Raw genomic sequence first — 11,141 nt, 5'->3', positions numbered from 1 at the left:
AGTTGGAGCTCGGTTTTGGCTCGACGTTTCCTCAAGGACGCCGACAACGAAGCTGAAAACATTTCATGCTTAAAAAGCCGAGCATGGTGGCGAACGCCACAGCCCTATTTCAAAGGGGATGCTCCTATCTTCCATACAGCCATCCATCTACGGAGAAACTGCGACGGTGCAGATAAGCCTAACGGCGACACCAGCGACCGGCATGTAGGGACTGCCGTGCTCACCTCGTCGGGACTACCCGCCTCACCGGCGCTTTAAATAATTAACGGTGCCAAAAACAGACGAAACGCATAGGTACACGACAAGACGTTAAATATTTACGTATGAACCAATTGAAACAAACTAGCTCCACACCAAGTGCTCTTCAACTCACCACTGCTACCCAGCTAGTTTCGATATCCGGCTACGACCCAGACTCTGTGGCCTGGGCCATTGATTTAATCTAAACCAGCCAGTGAGTCGACGCCACCTACTTTCAAAAGCACTGCGCTCGCTGCTGCGGTACCTCGCTATCTCAGGACAACGCGTCGATCGACACGCCTCTCTGGCCGCTCCCGATGCCGGCACGCAGCGGACAGCAAAGGGAAGCTCTTGGCCAAATGGAAGCCTTACTTCGTGCCCAGAATTGGGGATGACGATTATGCGATCATTGTCAAGCCACGCAAGAAAGTCTCTCTTCATACGACTTTTCAAGCCAGCAGCTGCGGGCAGGCGTTTAACGCCTATTTCGGACCGTAAGCTGCACAAGCCTTATTTTATTTATTTATTTATTTATTTGTAACATTCTTTCAGACACAGGCGGTCTAGGATGACAGAGCAAAAGCAGATGCTCTCTGCCTGACGAGGGCCCTATCACCCTTACAGTGCATAGAAAAGTACAAAGGATTACAGCATTATACAAGTGCTAATGTAACAACATTAAAATAAATAACATCCAATAACAAGTTTAGTTGGTTATCAAAACATGTATGCTTAAAGCTTTGAGTTAGACAGTATGTAGGTTCTGAAGGCATTTTTGAAGGTTTTGAGTGCTCTACATTGCTGTGATATGTCAAGAAAAGGTGGGTGTGTATTCATAAAATTAGGGATTAAATACGACATTGTTTGTGTACCATAGCTCGTTCTTATGGCGGGTAATCTAAAGAAATTCTTTCGAATGTTATACCGAGTTGTACTGGTAACTTAACTGTCACTTAACTGTCATACCGGTGAGTGTCCAAAATCTAATCCTCATCTACACTTGGCGCCCGGAGCTAGCCGAGAAAGAACTGGGGGTTTTGAAGTCCCCTTGCCAACAGGTCGCGTCCCACTGGTGAGCCACCTGACCCAAAATAACGGAAATGTGTGTTACGGAGTTGTGACTGTAGAAAACTCAAACACGACGGAAACACTGCGAGCTAGTCTACAGTGGCCGCAGCGAACGATCGTGGTTTAGATCATCGAACAAAGCGCGGGTGTCTTTCGCCGGCATGTAGTAGCCACGTTACATTCACTATGAATGTATGCCAGTGCACGTTCGGCCATGTCAACGTAATGTGTTCTGTGCGGGGTGGTCGGCCACCGTAGGGACGCCTTCTCCGGCTCCAAGGCGGACCGCTGCGGCATCTGCGGACAGATGGCCCAACTTGTTGAGGGGGTACGGGCCCCTCACGAGTGCACACCCAGATGCTCGCGTTGTGGAGCCGCCCTTGCCACCGGAGGCCGCCCATGCACGGTGAAATACCGAGATCCACAACCCTCGCCATCGGCCTAGAACAAGAAGTCCCGGAGAGGTCTTCGCAAGCGTGGCAAGCGCCGATCTGAGCAAAACAACAAGAAGAATGTGCAGGCACAACTCGACAGCAAGATTGCAGCTCCCCTGGAGGGAGCAACGCGAAAACCTCAGCTGCACCAGTGCCATCTCATCCCGGCGCGGAAATGCAGTGCGGGCAGTCTACAACAAGCGGACCCACGGGGACTTGGGCGAACGAGGCGAGGTGACCCCAGGTGAGCGGCCAGGGCAGGGCAGCCAGCAACCTGCCCCCCCCCACCCAACTCTCCAATCTCCAGTAACTTATCCTCGCGAACTCCGCCTTCTGGACATGAGGAAATTGCTGCGCTCGGAAATCTTCACAAACGCTTTTCCAGCACCGAAACACGGCGTAGTGCACCCCCTCCGCCAGCCCCACAAACTGCAGCGGAGGCCAGGGAGAGTGACAATACCTCTTTAGCAGTTCAGTTCCCCGCGCAGCCGTGGAAAACTGAGCTGGAGACGAGAGTGAGCGCGCTAGAGACTCAAGTCAACTCTAGAATCGACACTCTTGAAACATAACTGTCGGCCACCATCACGGCGGCACTAGATAAGATGAACCAACTAGCTTACTCCATTCCAGGTGACTCAGCTAGCGCAAGCCGCACACCCCTCTAAGCGTTCTGGCCCACTGAAGACAATGGCGTGTCACTACCCTAAAGCGCCCTAAAGCGTTCTTGCACCGCTATGATTACTGTGTTACAATGAATTACCAACCTGCCCAAGCCTGTTCCGTTCTGTAGTTTGAAGGTCTTCGAGAAAATAGATTGCGTTTGAAGACTCCTTTAAGCTGGGAAGTAAACATGGTGAGAATGAAGAGTCACTGAATAAGTGCGCAGTGTTTTAACCTGCTTGAGTAGTACGGAAAAAGGATCTAGAAGAAAGTAGGACAAAAAAAAGTACAAGTAGGAGAACTTCACTTTAGGAACTGGCCACATTTTATACTAGATTAGTAACTACTTCACTGACCGTACGCTGTTCGTTGAAATTAACTACCAGAAGTCCGCGACATCCAGTCTAATACCTGGTGTTCCACAAGGTAGTGTTCTAGCCCCAGTATTATTCTTAATTTTTATAAATTACCGGCGTAGTAGAATTTCTCTGGATATTTGACTTTTTGTGGACGATTGCGCACTTTCTCAGGAACTCAACTGTCAGTTATGATACAGCTTTAAATAACACCTTACCAGCTTTGATAAAGTGACGCGAAGATTGGCAGTGACTATTACCGTTAAAAAATCTGTTTTCTTATTAGCAATAACAAAAGATCGTTTTTTTTTTCAGTATACCTTAAACAACATTCTTCTGTAAACAGTGCGCGAATACAAATACTTAGGCATTACGACAGCCCCTGGCCTGACGTCGCATTCTCATATTCACAATTTCACATCAACCGCACTAACACAATTATTTTTTTATTAGCAGACGGCTCAAGGTAGCACTACCTGTCACAAAGCTACTTGCATGCAAAATATTCGTCATACCAGTCCTAGAGTACGCAAATGCCGCTTGGTTTCCTTTCACCGACGTGCTAATTAAAAAAGTTTAAGGTGTTCCAAAGAACGGCGCTCAGATGTGCATATAACAAACACAAGTCAACAGTCTCAGCGACAGACTTACTCCAGCACACAGAACTGCTGACCCTTCGAAATAAAGCCAAACTTGCGCTCCTTAAAGCAGTGTAGCAACACATACACAGTCAGTTAAAACTGGATACTTCACTATGCATATCAATATCTCGAAGGAGGCAAATAATTTCTGTCTTTAGACACACTCTAAACGAGCTTGTACTCCATACTGCCATTTTCAGGTACTCATTATTTCCGCTGGCTATATGCGAATCGAATGCTTTTAACATGTGCTCCGTTAATATGTCATCACTGAATGCCTTTCATCGCGCTTGTTGAGAACGAATTAAATCAGTATAATTCCTGTGCTTGTGGATCATTTTGAATTTTTCCTGCCCTTTTTCTGCATTTGGCGGTACAATTATCTGTCCAGCCCATTTCTTGTACCATGCACTTCATTGTTGCTTTTTCTCAATTTCTTTGGGTTTGGTTTATGGGGGTGTAACTTCCCAGAGCGACTAGGGCTGGGCTGTCCAAATATTACGTGACTGGCATGCAGCTGCAGCTGCGACAGTACTGGCATTTTTTAATTGTATAAACTGACATGTATATTACAGTGGGCTGAAAAGTCCTCAGTCAATCGGAACCTTAAGTGCTATAATTAAAGAAAAGACAAATATTAGCTAACCAGCCTTGTAATTAACGCATTTTAGCTGCATTCTAATCTCTATCGCCACTGGTAATGCTATGTCGAAGGGAGCGTTCTACTAACTCACTTCATAGATTGGTGACATTCTAATGGAACACCCTTTATGCAGACATATGGAGCCTGCTTAGCGTAAGCAATATGAAAAGGACTGCTTCATTGATACGAAACGAGCAATTCTTTTTACAGGGGCACTGCAACCTTATCTTCACGGCTGAGCATCCTTCTTAAAGGTGTTTCACATTTTCTCCAGGCCTCAGTGCAAATATAATTATTGAAACCAGAGCATGCGGATAAGCATTATTCTAAAGAAGTATAGACACCTAATTTTGATGCAATGTTTTATCCTCTACAATGGTGCGGAACAAAACACTATGTAGAAATCACCGTGCGGTATTCGCTTACTACCGCAAAATAATTAACAATCGAATTTTTCTGTCGTGCTGTTTGGCTTTCGGTTTCAACTGCCGACAGATGGCTGTGACGTGAAAGAGCGGTTACATGCGAAATGGGACACAGAAAACGTTCATACAATAGCTGCTTCGTCATTTTATTTCACTACAGTGCTGAAGGCAGCCTTCAAGAGCCGGAATGACAATGAACGCAGAAGCAGCGAATATACTGCAGTAACTTCATGCCTCACATGACCTCGCACCTCAGGTTTGGTTTGGTTTGGTTTGGTTTATGGGGTTTAACGTCCCAAAGCGACTCAGGATATGAGAGACGCCGTAGTGAAGGGCTCCCGAAATTTCGACCATCTGGGTTCTTTAACGTGCACTGACATCGTACAGTACACGGGCCTCTAGAATTTCGCCTCCATCGAAACTCAACAGCCGCGTCGACCTCACTTTGACGTCACAGTAATCGGTTGGCTGTGGAAACCGAAACCGAAACAGCCTGAAAAAGAAATTTGATTATAAATTATTTAGCCCTCGTAGCTGACTTCCACATAGTGATTCATGTACGTATTATAATGCCTTACGCATCATTACAAAAAAGATAACACGCACCCAAAAGTGAGGTGTCTATACTCCTTTGAGGATGAGGAGGAATAAAAGGAAAGGCGCGGGGGAAAGGGGGGGTGAGGAATAAAAAAAATTAAAGAAAATGGAATGTAACAGAAAACTGAAGTCATAAGGGAGTAATTACTCATTGACGTCCAGCCGAGCGCAGCCATACGGCTACAAAGGAAAGCTAAACAGCTTTCTCAGAAACTTCGTAGTTAAAGAAAAATTTGGTCAACACTGTTTCCACTTCGAGTGACTGATCAATTCGCTCTCGCCCTACCATAAGCTTGCCGTCCCGGTTAGCTCAATTGGTAGAGCGACTGCTCCGGTGTAGCGGTGGTCCGGGGTTCGAACCCCGGACCAGAACGAATTTTTCTTTAACTACGAAGTTTCTGAGAAAGCTGTATAGCTTTCCTTTGTAGCCGTATGGCTGCGCTCGGGTGGATGTCAATGAGTAATTACTCCCTTATTACAAATCTACTCCACCTTGGGGGATTCCCCTAAACATTTGGTCAAAACTGAAGTCACATGACAAGTTGGCGTTCATTAAGTCACAGCCTGCCATGCAGGCCAGAAGTCAGCAAGAAGCGGAGCAGTGCCTTGGAGCCCTTCACCGCCGACGATCGCCGCGGCCAGTACCCGAGAACCTTCATTTCCGTCAGTGGGCGTGGATACAGCCGCTCCAGCGCATGGCTGAGAGACTGACTTTTGGCGCTGTAGGCACGGCAGTCATAAAGAATGTGTGATATAGTCTCGTCATACCCGCAGATGGCACATGAAGGGCTATCGGCCATACCGATCAAGAAAGAGTAACGGTTGGTGAAAGCTACACTAAGCCACAGGCGACACAGCAAAGTTTCTTCACGTCGTGGTAGGTTGGATGGAAGCCGAAGCGCTATCGATCAGAGCTGTGCCTAACCCCCAAGCAGCCGAAGCGTTCATAGAATAGTTGCCTTGATAAGCTGGACACTGCCGCGTGTCTTGAAGGAGAGGTCATAACGCGTACCCTTCGCACACACTAACACAACGCGAGGAGCCCCCTGATGTTTCCTGGGTGTTCCTTTGCATTGTTGGAATTGAAAAGCTGCCACCGGTTTCCCTCTTCCCGAAAACCCCATCTCCTGTTCTGCTCTTCTCTTTAAATTTGTGGCCAATGCGCCCTTGAAGGCCAGCTCTCGCCTAGCTTGCAGCGATATCGACAGTGTCACCACAAGTGTCAGTCTTAGTTTTCGCTTAGTTTTACGGCTTAATTTCAACTCTGTTCTTAAGGAAAAAGCGTAGACCATGGGACTGCATATTTTGAATAAATTTTTTAAGTATAAAGATATTAAATGCGAACTTCACTTTCATTCGATGAGAAGACTCTGACCAGTCTAGCTGGCAATTAATTTCACGAGGCAACAATCGCCGCTGTGTTCCGACACATTTACTGCTAATCGGCCCCGAAGAGGGTATCCGGTCAAAAAACGAGGGAGATAATTGAAGCTGTAGCGATGGAAAAAAGAGGGATTGGAAAATTGTGTTAGTGATCCTTCGGTGTCATTATAAAGGAAAGACTGAGCTTTCTTAGATTGAAGGCAGCGGGCAATAGTGTGAAATGTTCTCACTCATTGGTGGCTTGCATTGTGTTTTCTCTCATTTTGTGACACATCATGAACTTGACAAGATAATCGTTGTTAGTTATCTATACCTGTACCTTACGTAATCTTTATAACGCTGTCCGCGCCAAATAAAGACTGTACAGTGGAAGTTTAGCGCTTGTGTTCTGTCGCTTCAATTTTGTGCGCTATGGATCCTCATATCAAGGGCTCAGGACTGCACCTATATATGGAATATTACGATTCTGGCAAGGTCCTTTTCCCGTAATCATCATCATCATCATCAGCCCGACCACGCCCACTGCAGGGCAAAGGCCTCTCCCATGTCTCTCCAACTAACGCTGTCCTTCGCCAGCCGCGGCCATCATATTCCCGCAAATTTCTTAATCTCATCCGACCACTTAATTTTCTACCGCCCACTGCTACGTTTGTTTGCCTTCTCTTGGAATCCACTGCGTTATCCTTAAGGACCAGCGGTTATCTTTCCTTCGCATTACATTCCCTGCCCAAGCCCACTTCTTCCTCTTGATTTCAACTAGGATATCATTAACGCGCGTTTGTTCTCTCACCCACTCCGCCCGCTTCCGATCTCTTAACGTTACAGCTATCGTTTTTCTTTTCATAGCTCGCTGCGTTGTCCTTAACTTAAGCTGAACCCTCTTTGTTAGCCTCCACGTTTCTGCCCCATAGGTGAGTACCGGTAAGATACAGCTGTTGTATACTTTCCTCTTGACGGATATTGGCAAAGTGCCATTCATGATCTCAGAGAACTTACCATATGCGCTTCACCCCATTCTTATTTTTCTAGTTATTTCCCTCTCATGATCTGGATCAGCTGTCACTACCTGCCCTAAAGAGACATATTCTCTTACTACTTCCAGCACCTCGCTACCAATTGCGAACTGCTTTTCCCTTGCTAGGCTGTTGAACATTACTTTGGTTTTCTGCATGTTAATTCTTAGCCCCACCGTTCTGTTCTGCCTATCTAACTGATTGATCATGCTTTGCAGTTCTTGTCCTGAGTGGCTTAGCAAGGCAATGTCATCAGTGAATTGCAAATTACTCAGGTATTCTCCATTAACTCTTATCCCCAACTGTTCTCAATCCAGTCCCCGGAATACCTCCTGTAAACAGGCAGTGAATAGCATTGGCGAGATGGTGTCTCCCTGCCTGACACCCTTCCTTATTTTGAATTTTATTGCTGTCTTCATGGAGGACTACGGTAGCTGTGTACCCGCTATAACTATCTTCCAGCATTTTTACTTAGGGCTCCTCTACACCCTGATTCCGGAATGCCTGCATGACTGCTTTCTCGAATGCGAATGCTTTTTTATGACTGCTGCTGATGCTGCTGCGGTGAGCCAGCGGAACAGTGCGAGAGTTGGGCGTTCTGTGGGCAGAACTGCAGGACGGGTGTGTACACTGTGGCGCTGAGGGAGTTTTCCCTGCGGAGGGGCTTTATTTCTCCTAACATAGAGTGAAAGGCCGTTGCGCTAGGGCGTGCGTGCGCCCAGTGCCAGCGTTAGGGCTTTCCTCGCGTTCGAACCACGTTAGCCGAAGGGTACCTACCACCTTTCGCAGGCGGCGAGGTTGTTCGAAACTGGGCTTGGCCCGCAAGGGGCACAGCGGGGTTTACGGAGCTTCTCCCAAGCGTACACCCCTAAAGGAAGCCGAGCGCCAGGCCGGGGGACGCTTGTACTCATTTTTACCGGTGGGTGTCCGGCGGTGGGTTTCGAACCAACCACCTCCCGCAGCCTAGACGGGCGCTCAAACCACTGGGCCACGACTCCGGTCGAATTCGAATGCTTTCGAATGCTTTCTCGTAATCAATGAACACTATATATAGGGGCGGGTTATATTCTGCGCATTTCTCGATCACCTGATTGATTGCTCGAATATGGTCCATTGTCGAGTATCCTTTACGAAAGCCTGCCTGGTAATTTGGTTGATTGAAGTCTGAGGTTGTCCTGACCCATACTGCTCACACGCAAAATAAAAGTCACAAGTTTGACTTAGTCGCAGTTCCCCTGTAAAATGAGAACTAGATGCTTACCGTCTTCCACATTGTGGTCCTGCAAACAAATGAATCACATTACTTTCTAGTGCAATGGAGAACGAGGGTTAAAGTTCGAACTAATAATATCAATACGGTTATTTCAAACGGAAGCCACAGTATGCGCGCTGTTTTTCGGAAGGTGTTGCTATCCTAAGGACAAAGAACCAGGTTTATACGCTAGACGTCTGGCATCTTTTCTACGTGGCCATTATTTCCGTCTTCTCCTTGCTGACAAAAAGGGTGGCTTTGCTTTTTAGCTAGTCAGGTTTTTAATTCAAAACTGAGGGGCTCTGTTTCTTCAGTGCTCATACCCCAATCAAAGGTACAGTCAGGGTCTCCGCACCACGTGTTCCTCAAACGAAGCTTATAGCTATACTATCAGACAGCGGCTGGAGACCGCACTTGTGGAGATGAAAGAACAAAAAATTAACTTTTACCTCCGCAAGTGTGGTCTCCAGCCGCAGACTAATAGCAGAGCTATCGGCTTCGTTAGAGGAACACGTGGTCCGGAGACTTTTGTCCCTGACTGTGCCTTCGAACAAACTGAAGCCCGCTCAACGAACCAGTGTGAGAGGTTAAGCATTTGTGAACTTGTAAAAGCGGTCGAAAGATAAAACACAATTTTTAGTTGTACATAAGGTTTATGTACGATAAAGGACCATTGTCTCTGAATCTGGAACGTGGAACCTTATGTTGCTTTCTTGATGCAGCGTAAGCTTGACGTTTATCTGTGGACGACCTTTTATCGAGAGAAACTGCAGCCAGGATTTACAATTTTTAACATTAATACAGGTAAAAGCTACCAGGCTTCTTAAATTCACATTAAAGGTGCCTTTTATTCTTTACACAATAAAATTCATCCACGAATGCTTTGAGCGTGGTATCGACAAGAACGGCTCCATTGGTTTCCGATACGTAACGAGGTTTAAGTTCGTGAATTTTAGAATTGTTAACCTTTTATTTACGGTCAACATACGTGTAAAAGCAGGGTCTATGCGTTTGTGTCCTGCATCGCCGCATTGACTTAGTACTTGCTTGTTTCTCTCGTCTCCTTTGCGCCTTGCATATGGATAAGAATGTTCTTAAAATGCATAGCTTTTTGGATGATTATTTAGTTATTTTGAACTTCGAAGCACGGATCATTCTATTGGAAAACAAAAAAAGGTATAGGCTGCGTTTGGAAAGTTGATGAGCACCTTTGACCGAAAGCATGAACTCCGTGTCAATGGCGAAATTAGATTTTTAGATATCAGGTTCCGTTTTAGAGGTGTTCATGTCACCTGGTGATATGCGCCGCGCGCCAACAAACCACTTCTCCCTTTCAACTCCGCCCACCCTACGCTCGTTAAACAAGCTATTACCACGTAATCGCTAAACAGCACTCTCGGAAAATCTTGTCCGCGCCTCATCCCAGATGAGTTAAACGATGGAGCCGAAAGACTGCTGAGCGCCGGATACCCTTAACATCTCACTAGGGTTGCAGAACCTCTTGTCTACAATATGCGTACAAAGCCGCAAACGTGTGAAGCCCGAGCACAGCGTAGGGCGAAGGTAGCTGCCATTCCTTACCTTCGCATGTTATGACACAATCTCAAAAAGGTCGGTCAGGGTTACGACGTGACAGTTGTATATTCTGCGTCCCACAAGTTGTCAGAGCTCTGAAGGATGACAGACGAGGATTAAACCCAGCATCATCCCGGCGGAAATAAGCACAGGCGGCCTTTTATTGATTATACAAAAGGCGTACTATATAAGATTGTCTTAGTATGCGGAAAAGTATAAACTGGCGAAACTGGGAGACGTGTTAACGCTAAGTTTGGGAGCAAGTAAACAGCGCAAAAATTCGCTTGAAGTAAAAAATTTTTAAGGTTTTCTGACAAGTAATTCTCTGACTTTCAAGGACTGTTCGCGAGACCTATTCAGCATCTTCATTACTAAGAAGATCATAACACGCGTCACAGCGGAAACGTTACCATTTGAACGGATTTCTGTATTTGTGGAGGGCAGCATCAGCCTGGCGTTCATCACCCTCTCAAACAGATGGATTATTTGCACATGCGCGAAAGATGGCTCCTAGCTCGGACATCACCTATTTATTTTTGATTTGTTAACAATAAAAGTTGGTGCAAGTTCAGTGCTTGTCCTTAAGTGCTCCCCGTCCATGGTTCCGTTTTTGAACTGATTGTCATTTTCTACTGATTGTCAGTTCGGGTTTTTCGCTTGCGAACGCTGGCCTGCTGAGCAGCACCGCTGGGACAAGGACTGTGGCCGTCCACGCTAACTGTGCGAGTTCCCACATTACATAGGAAATACTTGTCGTCACTGGTGGCTTTTCTATTTCACTGCGATTTGCTGCTGGTTTTGTGTCGGTTAAATGACGTCATCGAAAGCTCTCGTATTCATTTGTTTAACTTGCT

General features: G+C 46.3%; 1 pseudogene; it reads left to right on the top strand.

Annotated features, from left to right (window-relative positions):
- The first annotated feature begins 1,820 nt into the window (after positions 1-1,820).
- The window catches only part of LOC149337780 (uncharacterized), a 69,014-nt pseudogene continuing 59,693 nt past the window's right edge, over positions 1,821-11,141 (top strand).

Source organism: Amblyomma mixtum, chromosome 7 (genome assembly GCF_055824585.1).
Source record: "Amblyomma mixtum isolate Tamu chromosome 7, ASM5582458v1, whole genome shotgun sequence".
Taxonomy (NCBI): domain Eukaryota; kingdom Metazoa; phylum Arthropoda; class Arachnida; order Ixodida; family Ixodidae; genus Amblyomma; species Amblyomma mixtum.
This window is presented reverse-complemented; position numbering and strand designations above follow the sequence as displayed.